Here is a 20,573-nt window from a genome sequence, read left to right as displayed (position 1 = left end):
CTTTCCTCAGTTTATCACCTGCTGCAGAGAGGTGCCGGCTGTAGCGGCTGCCCTCCCTGCCCCCAGTATACAGCAGGCCGGCTGTAGCGGCTGCCCTCCCTGCCCCCAGTATACAGCAGGCCGGCTGCCCTCCCTGCCCCCAGTATACAGCAGGCCGGCTGCCCTCCCTGCCCCCAGTATACAGCAGGCCGGCTGCCCTCCCTGCCCCCAGTATACAGCAGGCCGGCTGCCCTCCCTGCCCTCAGTATACAGCAGGCCGGCTGCCCTCCCTGCCCCCAGTATACAGCAGGCCGGCTGCCCTCCCTGCCCCCAGTATACAGCAGGCCGGCTGCCCTCCCTGCCCCCAGTATACAGGAGGCCGGCTGCCCTCCCTGCCCCCAGTATACAGCAGGCCGGCTGTAGCGGCTGCCCTCCCTGCCCCCAGTATACAGCAGGCCGGCTGCCCTCCCTGCCCCCAGTATACAGCAGGCCGGCTGCCCTCCCTGCCCCAGTATACAGCAGGCCGGCTGCCCTCCCTGCCCCCAGTATACAGCAGGCCGGCTGCCCTCCCTGCCCCCAGTATACAGCAGGCCGGCTGCCCTCCCTGCCCCCAGTATACAGCAGGCCGGCTGCCCTCCCTGCCCCCAGTATACAGCAGGCCGGCTGCCCTCCCTGCCCCCAGTATACAGCAGGCCGGCTGCCCTCCCTGCCCCCAGTATACAGCAGGCCGGCTGCCCTCCCTGCCCCCAGTATACAGCAGGCCGGCTGCCCTCCCTGCCCCCAGTATACAGCAGGCCGGCTGCCCTCCCTGCCCCCAGTATACAGCAGGCCGGCTGCCCTCCCTGCCCCCAGTATACAGCAGGCCGGCTGCCCTCCCTGCCCCCAGTATACAGGAGGCCGGTGTCCTCATCGCTGCTGTGACCTCTTCAGTAAATGTGTAACAGGAAGCGTTCTAGTCCAATGTACAATGGGCACCGTGAGACATTACATGACCCGGTCACTGGCTGCATACGGCACTGCCCCGGACTACGGCACCACAATGGGACGTACTACCTGGAGTACAGCGGGGTCTCATCTATCACTACTGATAGCATAGCCTCAGCAGACTGCAGATGTCCCACTATGGAGCCTGTGACCATTTATGACCTATTACTGCCCCTATTCAGTTCCAACAGGCCATTTACATATAACAATTCAGTACTTCTGAGGTGACATGGGGGGGTCTGTAGTTCCGGATCCTCATCTCTTGGGCAATGTGGGAAGCGGTTACAGCGCCTCTCTCTGGAGGACCCGACCCCATCCTGTCCTACACAAACAACCCATTCATCTCAATGGGCACAGTGTCATTTGTCATTTCCCCTGTGGTGGCGCTGCAGGGAAGTGAAACACTTCCTGCCATGTTTTGCCCCATATTAGCGCTGATCGCTGGAGGTCTGTGCAGTAGGACGCTGTGATGTCTGCCCACACAGCAAATATCTATTCGCCCTCCGCCCTGACATCTAGGCCGGGTTCAGACAAGAGTATACTGACCACAATGCCCGGACAGACCAAGGGTCTCCATGCCAGTCCGGGTATCGAGGGTATATGGACCGTGAAGTGCTCCTCTCTGAACCGGTGCTTACAATGCCGTGTATAATGTCCATTTATATCTAGTTATAGGATACTAAAAATTGTATATCAGAAAAACATGGCTGCCTTCTTGTAGGCTGGGATGTAACACCAGGAACAGCCTGGGGACAAGGGTGGCGCTGTTGTTACGAGAAAATAACCATGTTTCGGCATATGAAGCAAGAACTTCACCCTCAGGCTCCTTCACACAAAATCCATGACTGATCACATCCTTCGGCCCCATGACACACAGGGGACACTCTCTCATGTGGTGCTTCCGCTCCCTCCCAGTACCACTGGTGCTGATGCTATACTGGAAACCAGCACAGTGATGGGAGCAGTCCTAGGGCCATGCTTGTGGGCAGCTCCTTCTTATCTTGGAAACATTTATGGCAAAAATCAGTTTTGCAATTAGAATTCAATCATCATTTTGCAGCATTTGGAATTGCACTGTCTTTTGATAGCTGCAGAATGAGTTAACGGGGAATCCAGCAGTGAGCTTCTTCTGGCAGGACAGTTAGAAAATCGTTTATCTGTCTTTTTTCTGGTCTCTAATCTAATTTATGACTACATCAAAGTTGAATGTGCACGGAAACACAGAACCCTATGAAATGATGCCATCACCTAGTGGTATACAGTATACATACTGTATATACATTACCTAATAGGAAACATGGACATTCGGACCCCCTCTAAGAGCCTTTCTGTATAAGCAGACCCCTTTCTGGAGAACTAAATAGCTTTCAGTTGAAATCGAGAAGGCGCTTCTGCTTGTAGGAAGGAGTCCCACTAGGTAGTCAGAGGGATATCAGCCATGATTTTGATTTGATGTTCAGCAATTATTAAAAAATATTTTTATTTTTTTTTTTATTATTTTTGCTGTGATTACAGTTCACAGGCAAATTAATAAACAAGATAGAAATAATAATAATAATAATAATAATAATAAAAAAAAAAAAAAAACCATTACGCACAACGCGTTTCACCTATAAAAGGCTTCATCAGGTGCCTGATACAATAAGCCCCATATCAACTATGTACACCCTTATCCAATCACTGTGACCGTTTTTTTTTTTTTTAAAGGTCTCATAGGATAAACGTTTAAATTTTAAATATAAAAGTTTGAAATTTTGAGATCCAATAAAGAACCGACATTATTGGCAGGCTCCTAATATAAGTGTAGGAACGCATAAAGCCAAAAATAAATATCCAAATCCCATTCATATGGATATGTATAATATATGCGAGCCTCTAATTTTACATTCAAGCGGAACCTGATGTGTAAAACATCCGATTACTTCTACAACATATTGTTAATATTGATGAGCGGGCGTGCTGGGAGAAGGTGTTATCTCAGCATGCTCAGGTGCAAACTGAGTGTCTACGACGTGCTCGAAAAATATGTTCTAGTCCCCGCGGCTGCAGGTCTCGCGGATGTTCGACAGGCGCAACACATGCAGGGATTGTCTGTCTGTTAGATAATCCCTGCATGTGCTGCGGCTGATCACAGGGTGTAAATAGTTTATATGGGATATTGTATCAGACACCTGATGAAGGCGCATTAGATATACGGTACATGTAGACACAGGGGAGGGCAGCAGAGGAAGGTGTACATGTACAGTATATATCGGCACCACCATCGGCTCCCTCCAGATGAACAGGAAAACCTCACATCCGCACACTACTGGTTACCGCAATGTCAGCTGTGCTAGACAGAAGGCTGACGCCCAGCGCCTTCGTGTCTATATTCAAGGGGTTCACCAAGACTAGAAAAGCATGGCTGCGTTCCATCCCAGAGGCACATGTCAATAGATTGTATCCGACATTGCATTCCATTCTATTGTAGTGAATGGGGTTGAGCTGCAATTCCACACACGACCTGTGGACACATGTGGCACTGTTTTTGGACAGTCCTGCAGTACAAGTCTGAGCTCATAGCTGGAAAAATCCTTAAAGACAAGCCTACACAGATTTCATTTTTTCCACTATATCTTGTGGATTTACTTCTGCAGATTAAAAAAAAAAAAAAAATTATATATATATATATATATATATATATATATATATATATATATATATATATATATATATATATATATATATTTATTTTAATACATTTAATATAATCCATAAATACGGAGTTTTATATATATATATATACATATATATATATATATATATATATATATATATATATATATACATATTTTTTTTTTTTTTCTATCAAACTCCGTATTTATGGATTATGCCGAAACACGACAAAACTGCAACCTAACATTACAGGCCAATTTGATGGCAGGCTGTTTCTTCCAATTTGAAGTCAATTGTGAAAAATTGGTAAAATCCCACGCTTACAGGGGATCCATCATTTGCCATGAATAATTTTTGGTCCCACCTGGTGTAAAAGCCGCTGTTCTCCTGAATCCGACGTTGTTTTCCCTATCTTCCTGGGCCTCTCCATTCCTGAGATATGGCCCTTTCTTCCCTCTATGTAAATCTAACCCCTTTTATCGAAGTGGGCGTCGTCCTTTACTCTTCTTGAAGACCACACCCAGATGGCTAACAAGGCCAGTTTTATATACAGGGAAGAAAAGGGGCATATCTCAGGAACGGAGAGGAGCAGAAAGAAAAGAAAACCATTGCCGGATTCAGGAGAACAGCGGCATTTACAACAGGTGAGAAAATTACTTATTTATGGCAAGTGGTGGTTGGTCAACAACCTGCATGGGGTGGATTCTGCTGCATACTGGCAGCGCAAACCCGCAACTAAAAAGGAAACAATTGTGTGGACTTGAGGACGTACAACTTACCTAAGGAAAATTCAGCACCCGCAGGAGTGAAGGAATCACTCCTGGAGTTGGGATCTAACGCAGCTACGGCAAGTGCTATCTCGTTGTGGAAGCAGGCAGTGGACAGGGGCTGTCCGAACTCTGTCTCGTAGCCGCTATACTAGCACAATGACCACAGCAAGAGAGCAGAAGGAAGCGTGTCATGTCACAGGAGCCAGAAGAGGTAAAGAGGATCCGATGACTGTGTGTTATCTGTCAGCTACGCAGCGGGCTGGCAGGAAATCAGCTCACCTCCAGAGGAAGCGCATCACCGGCCAGCGCTCCCGAATGGGCCAGGTACAGGAAATCTCTGCAGCCGATCGGTGACTCCATGTTTCCACATTCAGCACAGCTCTGCCTGACAAAATAGTGACGGCTCAGTGATTCATGCAGCCCATCACGGGGCCGGTGCAAGTCCCCGATGTTTCATATATCGGATACATAGCAGATCACGTGAAGGTCGGTTTATGAAAGGGTTAACACCAACATCATAAGGGGCAGAGATATAAGTACTTGGGCAAAAAAAAAAAATCTCTCTAAAAGGGGTCATCCACTTTTGGAAAAATGCTCATGGGGCCCTGCTGTGTTACTGACCCCTGGAAAACCAACAGCAAAAGCCAAATTTCCCTGCAGCGCCCCCACAGGAGGAATGAAGCATTACACATTGACCACTGCAGTCAGAGATCATGTAACAAGCGGATAGAGAATGGCTGACGGACCTGTCACGGAGGAGAGGCCTGATAGGAGGACCTTACTCTAGGATGTCCATAGTCACTAATAGCACATGGACTTCCCCTTTAACTGAGCGGCTCGCCTTTACAAGCTAGTCTAGAAGAGAAAACGGCCATTTCTAGGGATCTAGTCACACTGCATTCTATAGTCTATGTCGGGGCTTTAGGTCAGGAGGATTTGCATGTAGTGACTCCAATGGATGCCTCTGAAACACGCCATGATATCAGCACACGTCCTAAGGGATTTCTTTATAAACCTCAGACTCTGCCCAGCGCTCCTCCGCTGGCCGGCTCCTCCGCTGACCGGCCCCTCCGCTGGCCGGCTCCTCCGCTGGCCGGCTCCTCCGCTGGCCGGCCCATCTCACTGAGAGCATAAGATCAGACATGCTGGATCAGGGAGGTCAGACTCAAATACACAGAGGGACAAAACTAAAAACCTGGACAAAGTCGTGGGCCAACTTTCATACATTAAAAAGAATATCTACAACTGAGGAAATTTTTCCTTATTGTCAAATATAATGATAAACCTTTCCATATGGAAACAAACTTAAAGGGCTTGTTCCATGGGCAAAGGACATTTTAATCAATAAATCTTAGAATAAAATTAGCAGATAATCATAAATGGGGCGTACTGGAATAACCTAATATGCTATGTAAGAGCAGTACAAGCATGTGAGCCAATGGCCTAATTTAAATATGTAATAACAAAGGATAAAAAAAACCTTGAATTAACAAATAATACAGATAATAAAGTATGATGCCAACAAAAGTGTCCCCCAAACACAGTATGATACCCCCACAATACCCTCCACACGCACGGTATGACGGCATTACTGTGCCCCCTGTGAGGCTGCGCTGTCATTCGGATAGGGGATTCTCGCTTGGCAGCCCAATAATCACATCCGGCACAGGTTTTCCATAAAACCATATCAGTCCCTGCGGTTTATTATGCAGCATAAACTGTGACCAATAACATACAGATTATATCACCAGCATAGTGTCCATTACAGAGCTTCCCTCTGTTAAGCCAGTGGTGACACAGGGTCTCAATGTCCAGTACTCAGGCTCTTCAGCCTCACAGACTTCTCACCCCATCAGGGTTTACCTCATGGCTGCTACAGCTCGCTGCAGACGTTCCTTCCCTCCTCTGGGATCTCTTAGACGCTGGCAGTCATTCCACACAGCCACTTCTCATGCTGTGTGCCAGGAGACATCTCCTAGCGGGACCTTCCACACTGGACCAACCAGGTCCCTACATTCACCACATGTGACCTACCCTGGCCACCTTATATGGTCCGTAGCCACGCCCACCGGGTCACATGGCTATGACCTCATCACAGGTCCTTCATACACTATGGTAGAGTGTGTATGAGTGTACTAAACACACCCCCTGGGTGGGTTTGTAGGTACCGTCTTTCCCCGAATATAAAACACCCCCGAATGTAAGACGTACTAGGGGAATAATGGGGGATGCCTAATGTAAGACATCCCCCGTTTATAAGACATAGCGGATCAGCGGTGCCCCGAAAGTAAGACGTTGTGCGGTACCGGTATAATGCATTAGGTTTAACATACCGGTACCGGTGCCTGTGTCCCCCTGTGTCCCCCGGGCAGAAGTCAGGGCCTCTCTGATTGGCCCAGCGGCTTCTGTGAGCCCGCCCGCCGGCCGCCCTGACGTCACCGCTCATTAGGTAGGCAGTGTCCCCCTGTGTCCCCCGCCCGGCCAGAAGTCAGGGCCTCGCTGATTGGCCCAGCGGCTTCTGTGAGCCCGCCCGCCGGCCGCCGCCCTGACGTCACCGCTCAATGGCCAGTGTCCCCCTGCACGAGGAAGAAGAAGCCTGCCCTGCCCTGTCCCGCACCGCAGAGGAATCGCCATCCGGTAAGCAATGGCTGTGGGATACTGTACCATACCGTAATGGCAGGCTGTGGGATACTGTACAATGGCAGGCTGTGGGATACTGAACACCACACTGTTCAGCTTGTTAATAAATTTTATTTTTTGGTTAAAACAAAAATCGTCATTTTTTTTTTCTAATACAAGACAAACCCCGAAAGTAAGACATAGTGGGACTTTTGGGGGTCAAAAGAATGTAAGACACTGTCTTATATTCGGGGAAACACGGTAACTAGGCCCACCAGTCTCCCTAGTTACCTGGAGACTTCTCCCTAACACATTGAACCAGCACCTCAGCAGTATCACTGCTGATCAATACACGCATCAGTCTCCATCTCAAGGCCACCCACCTTGAGATACATAACGGTCCTTCCGTATTCTGCCACTCATCCTCTCTCTTGGGACATCCACACAGCGCCTCCTAGCGGACACAGTGGTCATTACACCACACCCCCCAGCAAAGTATTGCAACCCATCAGAGTATGATACCCCAACTGTGATCCCCACACAAACCTCTGCACAGTATAATGGGCCCCACATAGTCCTCCATACCGCATCTCCAAATTGTGTAATGGCCCCACATAGTCCTCCATACTGTATAATGGCCCCCACATAGTCCTCCATACTGCATAATGGCCCCCACATAGTCCTCCATACTGCATAATGGCCCCCACATAGTCCTCCATACTGCATAATGGCCCCCACATAGTCCTCCATACTGCATAATGGCCCCCACATAGTCCTCCATACTGCATAATGGCCCCCACATAGTCCTCCATACTGCATAATGGCCCCCACATAGTCCTCCATACTGCATAATGGCCCCCACATAGTCCTCCATACTGCATAATGGCCCCCACATAGTCCTCCATACTGCATAATGGCCCCCCACATAGTCCTCCATACTGCATAATGGCCCCCCACATAGTCCTCCATACTGCATAATGGCCCCCCCATAGTCCTCCATACTGCATAATGGCCCCCCCATAGTCCTCCATACTGCATAATGGCCCCCACATAGTCCTCCATACTGCATAATGGCCCCCACATAGTCCTCCATACTGCATAATGGCCCCCACATAGTCCTCCATACTGCATAATGGCCCCCACATAGTCCTCCATACTGCATAATGGCCCCCACATAGTCCTCCATACTGCATAATGGCCCCCACATAGTCCTCCATACTGCATAATGGCCCCCACATAGTCCTCCATACTGCATAATGGCCCCCACATAGTCCTCCATACTGCATAATGGCCCCCACATAGTCCTCCATACTGCATAATGGCCCCCCACATAGTCCTCCATACTGCATAATGGCCCCCCACATAGTCCTCCATACTGCATAATGGCCCCCCACATAGTCCTCCATACTGCATAATGGCCCCCCCATAGTCCTCCATACTGCATAATGGCCCCCCCATAGTCCTCCATACTGCATAATGGCCCCCACATAGTCCTCCATACTGCATAATGGCCCCCACATAGTCCTCCATACTGCATAATGGCCCCCACATAGTCCTCCACACTGCATAATGGCCCCCACATAGTCCTCCACACTGCATAATGGCCCCCACATAGTCCTCCACACTGCATAATGGCCCCCACATAGTCCTCCACAGTGCATAATGGCCCCCACATAGTCCTCCATAGTGCATAATGGCCCCCACATAGTCCTCCATAGTGCATAATGGCCCCCACATAGTCCTCCATACTGCATAATGGCCCCCACATAGTCCTCCATACTGCATAATGGCCCCCACATAGTCCTCCATACTGCATAATGGCCCCCCACATAGTCCTCCATACTGCATAATGGCCCCCCACATAGTCCTCCATACTGCATAATGGCCCCCCACATAGTCCTCCATACTGCATAATGGCCCCCCACATAGTCCTCCATACTGCATAATGGCCCCCACATAGTCCTCCTTACTGCATAATGGCCCCCACATAGTCCTCCATACTGCATAATGGCCCCACATAGTCCTCCACACTGCATAATGGACTCCACATAGTCCCCCGTACTGTATAATGGCCTGAACATAGTCCTCCGTACTGCATAATGGCCTCCACATAGTCCCCCAAATTGTATAATGTCCCCCACATAGTGGGCCAAATATAATCACCTTGAGGGACAGATTTGGCCCGCGGGCCAAAGTTTGACATACGTTTGCTAGATCCTTTTGGAAGATTGTCTGTGGCCTCTGCCAGAGTAGATTTTCAGCTGATTGATGGTGGTGCCAGGCCACATTGATCTCATGATGGTGATCTATTTGATACATACAGGGCCGAAAGTATTGGCACTCCTCAAATTTTTCCAGAAAATGAAGTATTTCTACCAGAAAAGTATTGCAATTACATATACAGCTCTGGCAAAAATTAAGAGACCAACACATCAAAACCCTGTCATGGGCAGCCCATTCTCCAGACCTGAACCCCATTGAAAACCGCTGGAATGTAATCAAAAGGATGATGGATAGTCGCAAGCCATCAAAGAAGAACTGCTTACATTTTTGAGCCAGGAGCAGTGTGAAAGACTGGTGGAAAGCATGCCAAGACGCATGAAAGCTGTGATTAAAAATCATGGTTATTCTACAAAATATTGATTTCTGAACTCTTCCTGAGTTAAAACATTAGTATTGTTGTTTCTAAATGATTATAAACTTGTTTTCTTTGCATTATTTGAGGTCTGAAAGCACTGTTTTTTTTTTTATTTTGACCATTTTACTTTGTCAGAAAAAAAATACAAAATTTATTGCTTGGAAATTCGGAGACATGTCAGAAGTTTATAGACTAAAAGAACAATTTACATTTTACTCAAAAATATACCTATAAAGAGAAAAATCAGACAAACTGAACATTTGGAAGTGGTCTCTTAATTTTTGCCAGAGCTGTATTTTGTCATACACATATTTCCTTTGTGTGTATTGGTACAACACACAAAAAAAAAAAACAGGGGAAAAAGGCAAATCGGACACAATTTCACACAAAACCCAAAAATGAGCTGGACAAAATTCTTGGCACCTTTCAGAAATTGTGGTAAACAACTTTGTTTCAAGCATGTGATGCTAATTCACACTCACCTGTAGCAAGTAACAGGTGTGGGCAATATAAAAATCACACCTGAAACCAGATAAAAAGGGGAGAAGTTGCATTGTGTGTCTGTGTGTGCCACACCAAGCATGAAGAACAGAAAGAGGAGAAGAGAACTGTCTGAGGACTTGAGAACCAAAATTGTTGAAAAATCTTGATGTTCCTTTGTCCACGTTGGGCAACATAATGAAGAGGATTACAAACCATGGCAAGGTAGCTAATCTCCCTGGACGGGGACGGCAGAGAAAAACTGATGAAAGGTTGTAACGCAGGATACTCCAGATGGTGCCCCAATCTAGTTCCAAAGAAATTTAAAAAAAATAAATAAATAAAATCTGCCAAATAATCGTTAAAAATTGTTCACTAGTCCCTTTTGTTGTGCTTGTTAATGGAAGACTGTATCCGAGGAGCAATTTTTTGCTTGTTCTGTGGTTGAGGGACACAACCTCATTCCATCTGAATATTAATGCAATGAAACTTAAGAGATCAACTATGATATCATTTGTTTAGACATTACAAATAGCAGGGATGAAACAGGGCCTCTATCAACTAAGACATATAGGAAACCAACATCCACTAACAGCCATTACCCAACCAGGCTGATGAGAGGACCAGAATTAGGGACCACCTGGGAGATAAGGAACGCAAGAGATACGCCAATCTCGGAAAACGTTAGGGAAGTATAGGGGGGGGGCCTTGATTGTTTTTTATTTCAGTGTCGCAGAAGTAATCCACCCACTAGGAGATTGGAACCGAAGGATCCTCCAAAAGGAGACAAGGTGGATCTACCGTATGGGGACCACTAAATCATTGGGCCTCAACGAACAGATCCACTTTGGCTGCTTTTTATAAGTTCAGCTGACCCAATAGGTTGATTCCTCCCCTTTTTTCAGCTTGATATTCTCAATAATTCCTGTAAACACTTCTAAGGCCTACATTTCTAGCATAATCTTGATTTTTATCGAGGACTCCTTTTTCCCGCTAAAATCCCACTGACCCAGATGGGTATTAGGATGAATTTAATATTTTCCCCATATTACGATACTGGGGTAGTATATATCTATTGAAGATGAAAATCTGGTGACTATTTGGCTTAGTGTATATTACCCATTGTATGGACAGGGGTAACGTTCTCTGTTGATACCGGTCACTCATTGAGGTGGCTTTGCTTAATTGAATTCATATAATTTTATGGCCGCCAATAACGTTTCTTATTGTAGTGCGCTAATAAGGCCCAAGTAATTAAGTAGCAAGCTGACTTCAGGCCCCTAAGCGCTTCATGCTGGAACGTATTGATATTTTGGACCCTTACCCGACTATGGTCATTCATTACACCATATACTTGCGGTCCAGGCTGGAGCAGTGACATATTTCCAACCCATCAGAGGTACTTCTGGATGTGCTGGAGGTGACATGACTTCCTGTTGCCCGAATGAAGCAGCACACTCCCCGACGCCGGAACGAAGTGGCACACTCCCCGATGCCGGAACGAAGCGGCACACCGTACATTAGGGAGCCAACTTCAGTCAGGTAGGGTATTTTTTCCTTGTTGTGGTTTTATAGACAATAGGATAACCGCGATCTTCTAACCCCTTTGTGTGTATAATATATATATATATATATATATATATATATACATACACACACACAGACAAATAGGTCCGGTAGATTAACCCACATTTTTCCAGATTTGTACCACATTTGTGAGTTTGCAATGTAAAGAAATGTTTTTATAGGAGTAGGATTTTCTGTGAATAAAGCGCCCCCTGCAGTCCCATAGACAAGGAATGGAGGAGATCGAGCACGATCACCCCTAGACCATTCATGACAAAGCGCAGAGCCCAGCTCTGAGGATCATGGGGGGTCCCAGCGGTCAGCAAGTTATCAGCTATCATACGGATAGGGGAAAACATAAAATTTTGGAAAAGTCCTTTAAAGAGAACCAGCACATACTTGAAGTTATAGTCTACTGAAAACACTACTCATCTGAATGCCAATGTGAATGTGTCCATTCACTACATTATGGAATTGCTCTTTAAGCAACTCCGTAATGGAACCTGCAGGGCGCTGCAAAAATCGGACTATGTTCAGATATGCAGTATTTGCAGGATGTTATAATGCCATGTAGAAGTGATCGCCGTAGATGTGACTAGCACGTGAGACTCGTGTCGCTCCCCTTGGTGTTTGGAGTGGCGTCTAATAGACAAAGCAGGAGGGGTAATCAAGTCTCATCATGCACGTCAGGCGCGTGACGCTCAGTGATCAGACATCTGATCGCACATGTCAGGTCTGCCTCGTATTTTTAAAGGAAACCTACATGATTTTCAACAAAGTTACAGTAGCAAACGTTTTTCGAAACTTTTTGTTTTATTGTAAACTAATCTGAGGTCACAGAGGAGGAGATGGCACAGATCCGATTCCCAGCAGCTGTGGATCAGGCTGATCCTCTCTGTAACCAGCCCTCTATAACCACTGCCTCACAGCTTTTCTTTATGGATTTTAGTCGCTTTTTGCACCCTTGACCTTCCCATAAACCAGAAGTTTCCTCCTACCTGGCCGTAGACGTCTCCTTCCTATTGTTCTGCGCTGTCACCCTTCACTGGATGATCAAGGAGCCCAAACTGACACGAGCAGCTGAGACACAGGTGCTGTCAGTCTGCCGGGCAGGAAGCTCGCAGGCCGCCAGCTGTTCTTGGCAAGCTCGCAGCCCACCAGAGCACAATGTTCGGGGCGAAAGGGGAAGTGGCATTTCTCCCAGAGGATAATGAAGTGGGAGCGGGCAGTGCAAGGTAGAAGGGCAGAGGTTTTACCAGCACCCCCCTGGGGCAAAGCTTAACCCTCTAAGCACCACGCCAATTTTAGCTCATTTTCACTTCTTCTTCCAAGAGCCATAACTTTCATTTCATCTTTTGCTGATTCAGCCGGCTTTAATTTTTTTGAGTTTTATTCTTTAACTAGCTGAAGAGCCCGGCGTTGCCCGGGCATAGTACTTAACTGTGGGTCCCACTGTCTTCCTTAACAGTCCCGCTCCCCACCCGCCATCAGGCTCTCCTTCCGCAGCCCCGCTCTCTACCCACTGTCCCGTTATATCCATCCGCAGCCGCGCTCTACATCCGTGTCCCTCCACAGCCCCGGTCTCTTCTTCCACAGCCCTGCTGTCCCGATCTCTCTCCCTCCACAGCCCTGCTGTCCCGCTCTCTCCCTCCACTGCACCGCTCTCTTCTTCCACAGCCCTGCTCTCCCGATCTCTCTCCCTCCACAGCACCACTCTCTTCTTCCACAGCCCTGCTTTCCCGATCTCTCTCCCTCCACAGCCCCGGTCTCTTCGTCTACAGCCCTGCTCTCCCGCTCTCTCCCTCCACAGCACTGCTTTCTTCTTCCACAGCCCTGCTGTCCCGCTCTCTCTCCCTCCACAGCCCTGCTGTCCCGCTCTCTCTCCCTCCACAGCCCTGCTGTCCCGCTCTCTCTCCCTCCACAGCCCTGCTGTCCCGCTCTCTCTCCCTCCACAGCCCTGCTGTCCCGCTCTCTCTCCCTCCACAGCCCTGCTGTCCCGCTCTCTCTCCCTCCACAGCCCTGCTGTCCCGCTCTCTCTCCCTCCACAGCCCTGGTCTCTCCCTCCACAGCACCGCTCTCTTCTTCCACAGCCCTGCTCTCCCCCTCCGCAGCACCGCTCTCTTCGTCCACAGCCCTGCTCTACCGCTTTCTCCCTCCACAGCCCCGCTCTACCGCTCTCTCCCTCCACAGCCCCGCTCTACCGCTCTCTCCCTCCACAGCCCCGCTCTACCGCTCTCTCCCTCCACAGCCCCGCTCTACCGCTCTCTCCCTCCACAGCCCCGCTCTACCGCTCTCTCCCTCCACAGCCCCGCTCTACCGCTCTCTCCCTCCACAGCCCCGCTCTACCGCTCTCTCCCTCCACAGCCCCGCTCTACCGCTCTCTCCCTCCACAGCCCCGCTCTACCGCTCTCTCCCTCCACAGCCCCGCTCTACCGCTCTCTCCCTCCACAGCCCCGCTCTACCGCTCTCTCCCTCCACAGTCCCGCTCTACCGCTCTCTCCCTCCACAGTCCCGCTCTACCGCTCTCTCCCTCCACAGCCCTGCTCTCTCCCTCCACAGCCCTGCTCTACCGCTCTCTCCCTCCACAGCCCCGTTCTCTTCCTTCACAGCCCTGCTCTACCGCTCTCTCCCTCCACAGCCCCGCTCTCTTCCTTCACAGCCCTGCTCTACCGCTCTCTCCTTCCACAGCCCTGCTCTACCGCTCTCTCCTTCCACAGCCCTGCTCTACCGCTCTCTCCTTCCACAGCCCCGCTCTCTCTCCCTCCACAGCCCTGCTGTCCCGCTCTCTCTCCCTCCACAGCCCTGCTGTCCCGCTCTCTCTCCCTCCACAGCCCTGCTGTCCCGCTCTCTCTCCCTCCACAGCCCTGCTGTCCCGCTCTCTCTCCCTCCACAGCCCTGCTGTCCCGCTCTCTCTCCCTCCACAGCCCTGCTGTCCCGCTCTCTCTCCCTCCACAGCCCTGCTGTCCCGCTCTCTCTCCCTCCACAGCCCTGCTGTCCCGCTCTCTCTCCCTCCACAGCCCTGCTGTCCCGCTCTCTCTCCCTCCACAGCCCTGCTGTCCCGCTCTCTCTCCCTCCACAGCCCTGCTGTCCCGCTCTCTCTCCCTCCACAGCCCTGCTGTCCCGCTCTCTCTCCCTCCACAGCCCTGCTGTCCCGCTCTCTCTCCCTCCACAGCCCTGCTGTCCCGCTCTCTCTCCCTCCACAGCCCTGCTGTCCCGCTCTCTCTCCCTCCACAGCCCTGGTCTCTCCCTCCACAGCACCGCTCTCTTCTTCCACAGCCCTGCTCTCCCCCTCCGCAGCACCGCTCTCTTCGTCCACAGCCCTGCTCTACCGCTTTCTCCCTCCACAGCCCCGCTCTACCGCTCTCTCCCTCCACAGCCCCGCTCTACCGCTCTCTCCCTCCACAGCCCCGCTCTACCGCTCTCTCCCTCCACAGCCCCGCTCTACCGCTCTCTCCCTCCACAGCCCCGCTCTACCGCTCTCTCCCTCCACAGCCCCGCTCTACCGCTCTCTCCCTCCACAGCCCCGCTCTACCGCTCTCTCCCTCCACAGCCCCGCTCTACCGCTCTCTCCCTCCACAGTCCCGCTCTACCGCTCTCTCCCTCCACAGTCCCGCTCTACCGCTCTCTCCCTCCACAGTCCCGCTCTACCGCTCTCTCCCTCCACAGCCCTGCTCTCTCCCTCCACAGCCCTGCTCTACCGCTCTCTCCCTCCACAGCCCCGTTCTCTTCCTTCACAGCCCTGCTCTACCGCTCTCTCCCTCCACAGCCCCGCTCTCTTCCTTCACAGCCCTGCTCTACCGCTCTCTCCTTCCACAGCCCTGCTCTACCGCTCTCTCCTTCCACAGCCCCGCTCTCTTCCTTCACAGCCCTGCTCTACCGCTCTCTCCCTCCACAGCCCCGCTCTCTTCCTTCACAGCCCTGCTCTACCGCTCTCTCCCTCCACAGCCCCGTTCTCTTTCTTCACAGCCCTGCTCTACCGCTCTCTCCCTCCACAGCCCCGTTCTCTTCCTTCACAGCCCTGCTCTAAAGCTCTCTCCTTCCACAGCCCCGCTCTTCCTTCACAGCCCTGCTCTACTGCTCTCTCCCTCCACAGCCCCGTTCTCTTCCTTCACAGCCCTGCTCTACCGCTCTCTCCCTCCACAGCCCTGCTCTCTGTCCACAGCCCCATTCTCTTCATTCACAGCACTGCTTTCCCGCTCTCTCCCTCCACAGCTCTGTTCTCTTCCTTCACAGCCCTGCTCTCCCCGTCCACAGCTCCGTTCTCTTGCTTCACAGCCCTGCTCTCCCCGTCCACAGCTCCGTTCTCTTGCTTCACAGCCCTGCTCTCCCCGTCCACAGCTCCGTTCTCTTCCTTCACAGCCCTGCTCTCCCCATCCACAGCTCCGTTCTCTTCCTTCACAGCTCCGTTCTCTTCCTTCACAGCCCTGCTCTACCGCTCTCTCCCTCCACAGCCCCGTTCCCTTCCTTCACAGCCCTGCTCTACCGCTCTCTCCTTCCACAGCCCCGTTCTCATCCTTCACAGCCCTGCTCTACCGCTCTCTCCTTCCACAGCCCTGCTCTACCGCTCTCTCCTTCCACAGCCCCGCTCTTCCTTCACAGCCCTGTTCTACCGCTCTCTCCCTCCACAGCCCCGTTCTCTTCCTTCACAGCCCTGCTCTAAAGCTCTCTCCTTCCACAGCCCCGTTCTCTTCCTTCACAGCCCTGCTCTACCGCTCTCTCCCTCCACAGCCCCATTCTCTTCCTTCACAGCCCTGCTCTACCGCTCTCTCCCTCCACAGCCCCGTTCTCTTCCTTCACAGCCCTGCTCTACCGCTCTCTCCCTCCACAGCCCCGTTCTCTTCCTTCACAGCCCTGCTCTAAAGCTCTCTCCTTCCACAGCCCCGTTCTCTTCCTTCACAGCCCTGCTCTACCGCTCTCTCCCTCCACAGCCCCATTCTCTTCCTTCACAGCCCTGCTCTACCGCTCTCTCCCTCCACAGCCCCGTTCTCTTCCTTCACAGCCCTGCTCTACCGCTCTCTCCTTCCACAGCCCTGCTCTACCGCTCTCTCCTTCCACAGCCCCGCTCTTCCTTCACAGCCCTGTTCTACCGCTCTCTCCCTCCACAGCCCCGTTCTCTTCCTTCACAGCCCTGCTCTAAAGCTCTCTCCTTCCACAGCCCCGTTCTCTTCCTTCACAGCCCTGCTCTACCGCTCTCTCCCTCCACAGCCCCATTCTCTTCCTTCACAGCCCTGCTCTACCGCTCTCTCCCTCCACAGCCCCGTTCTCTTCCTTCACAGCCCTGCTCTACCGCTCTCTCCCTTCACAGCCCTGCTCTCTGTCCACAGCCCCATTCTCTTCATTCACAGCACTGCTTTCCCGCTCTCTCCCTCCACAGCTCCGTTCTCTTCCTTCACAGCCCTGCTCTCCCCGTCCACAGCTCCGTTCTCTTCCTTCACAGCCCTGCTCTCCCCGTCCACAGCTCCGTTCTCTTCCTTCACAGCCCTGCTCTCCCCATCCACAGCTCCGTTCTCTTCCTTCACAGCCCTGCTCTACCGCTCTCTCCCTCTACAGCCCCGCTGTCTTCCTTCCTCCACAGCCTCGCTCTCCATGCATCACATGTGGTGACGCCGGGACCAGGAGAGAGGTGCGCAGATTATTCGTTCGGCGGAGCTAGAGCGGAGCTGCAGCATGTGATTGGGCAGTCTGCGGGTGGCGTGGCCTAGTGCGGGCGGAGCTTGCTGGAGTGGGTGGAGCTAGAGCGGAGCTGCAGCGCGTGTGATTGGGCGGCCTGTGGGGGAGTGGCCTAGCGCTGTATTAGGCCGCAGTAGAAGCCGGGGACTAAATTTAGGCTGGGAAGCTGCAGGGGAGAGGGGGGATAGCGCAGTTGGCGACGGGGAGCACCAACTGAGCCTGGACAGGGCTGGGAGGGTGTCGGCACTATTCGGCCCCTGTCCTGAAGACTGTCTTCCTCACAGCTCCGCTCTCCATGCACTGTCCTGCTGTATCCGTCCTCAGCCCTGCTCTCCAACCGCGTCCCACTCTGCTGCTTCGTGATTGGTTGGTGATACACACATTCAGATTTATATACAGAGATGGTGTATCATATAATTTACTGGAAAAAGGGAGAAAAAAATATTTGCGGGGTAAAGAGTTAAAAAAAAAAATGGATTCATCATAAAGAAGTCTTGAAAAAAAAAAAAAAATTAAAATTTTAGATCCCAAAAGTTTTAATATTTCCATCATTGGAGTTAGCTATTTTATTTAAAGGGAACCTGTCACCTTGAAAAAAAAACTATTTACCTGCAGATATAGGGTAAATCTGTAGGTAAATAACGCTATAATGCTGCCTGGCCGCCGGGAGAAAATGAGCTTTATTCCTCCCGAGAGCAGCCAGATTGATTGACAGCTCGCGGGGCGGCGCATCTGTGCAGAGCAGGCTGCCAATGAAAATGCCGGGAAGTGCTTACAGTTGCGGCTCACAGGAGCTGCATCGGGCACAACCCTACGACTGTTAGCCGGCGGCTCATGGGAGAAATATTTACCTGCTGCTGGCTCACACTGTGTAGTCTCTAATGTTGCAAGCAGAGGCAGTTTTACCTTTGTAGCATGGGAGGAGCCCAGGGGCACGGACGCTGGCCGAACCCAACGCTCCATCAAGCTTCACTGCAGCGCTTACAAGATTTATAGAAGAGAGCTTGTAAGTACAGAGCTAGGAGAATGGCTACCGCTGATGGTCTGCAGAGGAGATCAGTAAACTTGGTAATGAGCATTAGCTATAAAACTAGAAATTTCTCAGTTTTTGAGAGCAGAGTGTTTTAATAATAATAATAATTATTATTACTGTTTTTACCAGCACTTTGCAATTTTTACCATTTCAGGAATAACCCTTTAATTCCCATGATGGTGAGGAGGGGCTGATTAATGGAGGAGATATCTACTAAATTGACATACGATTTAGACAGAATTTCTTCTATTTGCTCCGTCTTCTCTACTGACTGACGGCATTTATAGTGCAGAAGACCATGCTGTACAGCCTGTGAGGGGCAACAATATATTACACAGCGCCAGAAGTGTAGAAATATTAACTTCTGTGCTGTGTAATATATCTCAGTTATTTAGGTTGCACACCCGTGGACTCAGGTCATGTATCCAAGATGACATCATCACAGATCTTTCTGTACTTCTACATAGTAACATAGTAACATAGTTATTAAGGTTGAAGGGAGACTTTAAGTCCATCTAGTTCAACCCATATCCTATCCTAACTTGCCCTAACATGTTGATCCAGAGGAAGGCAAAAAAACCCCATGTGGCAACAGTAAGCTTCACATTGGGGAAAAAAATTCCTTCCCGACTCCACATACGGCAATCAGACTAGCTCCCTGGATCAACGCAATATTAAGGAGACTAGTGTATATACCCTGTAATATTATACTTTTCAAGAAAGGCATCCAGTCCCTTCTTAAATTTTAGTAGTGAATCACTCATTACAACATCATATGGCAGAGAGTTCCATAGTCTCACTGCTCTTACAGTAAAGAATCCGCGTCTGTGAGTATGCTTAAACCTTCTTTCCTCCAGACGTAGAGGGTGCCCCCTTGTCCCCGTCACAGGTCTAAGAGTAAAAAGATCATTAGAAAGGTCTTTGTATTGTCCCCACATAAATTTATACATTGTAATAAGATCACCCCTAAGCCTTCGATTCTCCAAACTAAATAACCCCAAGTGTAATAACCTGTCTTGGTATTGCAGACCCCCTAGTTCCCTAATAACCTTGGTCGCTCTTCTCTGCACCCGCTCCAGTTCAGCTATGTCTTTCTTATACACCGGAGACCAGAACTGTGCACAGTATTCTAAGTGTTGTCGCACTAGTGACTTATATAGAGGTAATATTATGTTCTCCTCATGAGCATCTATGCCTCTTTTAATGCATCCCATTATTTTATTTGCCTTTGCAGCAGCTGCCTGACACTGGCCACTAAATGTGAGTTTGTCGTACACCCATTCACCCAGGTCTTTTTCAGTGACTGTTTTGCCCAGTGTTTTACAATTAAGCACATAATTATACAACTTGTTCGTTCTACCCAAGTGCATGACCTTACATTTATCCCCATTAAAGCTCATTTGCCATTTATCAGCCCAAGCTTCTAGTTTACATAAATCCTCCTGTAATATAAAATTATCCTCCTCTGTATTAATTACCCTGCAGAGTTTAGTGTCATCTACAAATATTGAAATTCTACTCTCTATGCCCCCTACAAGGTCATTAATAAATATGTTAAAAAGAAGCGGGCCCAAAACTGACCCCTGTGGTACCCCACTGCTAACCGTGACCCAGTCCCAGTGTGCTCCATTAATAACCACCCTTTGTTTCCTATCCCTGAGCCAGCTCTTAACCCACCTACATATATTTTCCCCTATCCCCATTGTTCTCATTTTATGTATCAACCTTTTGTGTGGCACCGTATCAAAAGCCTTTGAAAAGTCCATGTACACCACGTCCACTGCATTCCCTTGGTCCAGTCCGGAACTTACCTCTTCATAAAAGCTTATCAGAGTAGTCTGACAGGAACGGTCCCTTGTAAACCCATGTTGATATTGGGTCATGAGGTTATTCTTCTTCAGATACTCCAGTATAGTATCTCTTAGAAAACCCTCCAGGATTTTACCCACAGTTGAGGTTAAACTTACTGGCCTATAATTTCCAAGTTCAGTTTTTGTCCCCTTTTTGAATATTGGCACCACATTTGCTATACGCCAGTCCTGTGGTACAGACCCTGTTATTATGGAATCTTTAAAGATTAAAAATAGTGGTCTATCTATGACTGTGCTTAATTCCTGCAGTACTCGGGGGTGTATCCCATCCGGGCCCGGGGATTTGTCAATTTTAGTGATTTGTAGAC

At 49.9% G+C, this 20,573-nt stretch overlaps 1 protein-coding gene across 5 annotated transcripts in view; it reads right to left on the bottom strand.

Annotated features, from left to right (window-relative positions):
- The window catches only part of LOC141100311 (uncharacterized), a 99,821-nt gene that overhangs the window by 33,959 nt on the left and 45,289 nt on the right, over positions 1–20,573 (bottom strand). Inside the window, exon 1 of one of the 5 annotated variants that reach the window (XM_073588697.1) lies at positions 6,252–6,401. The exons of the other annotated variants lie outside the window; for them this stretch is intronic. The gene's annotated coding sequence lies outside the window, so the exon portion shown is untranslated. Of the gene's footprint in view, positions 1–6,251; positions 6,402–20,573 lie in introns of those variants that run through there. 5 annotated transcript variants of the gene reach the window in all.

This window comes from Dendrobates tinctorius, unplaced genomic scaffold (assembly GCF_039654945.1).
Source record: "Dendrobates tinctorius isolate UK_male_01 unplaced genomic scaffold, ASM3965494v1 ptg000104l, whole genome shotgun sequence".
Taxonomy (NCBI): domain Eukaryota; kingdom Metazoa; phylum Chordata; class Amphibia; order Anura; family Dendrobatidae; genus Dendrobates; species Dendrobates tinctorius.
Note: the sequence above shows the minus strand (reverse complement) of the source record. Positions and strands in the feature narration are given on the sequence as shown.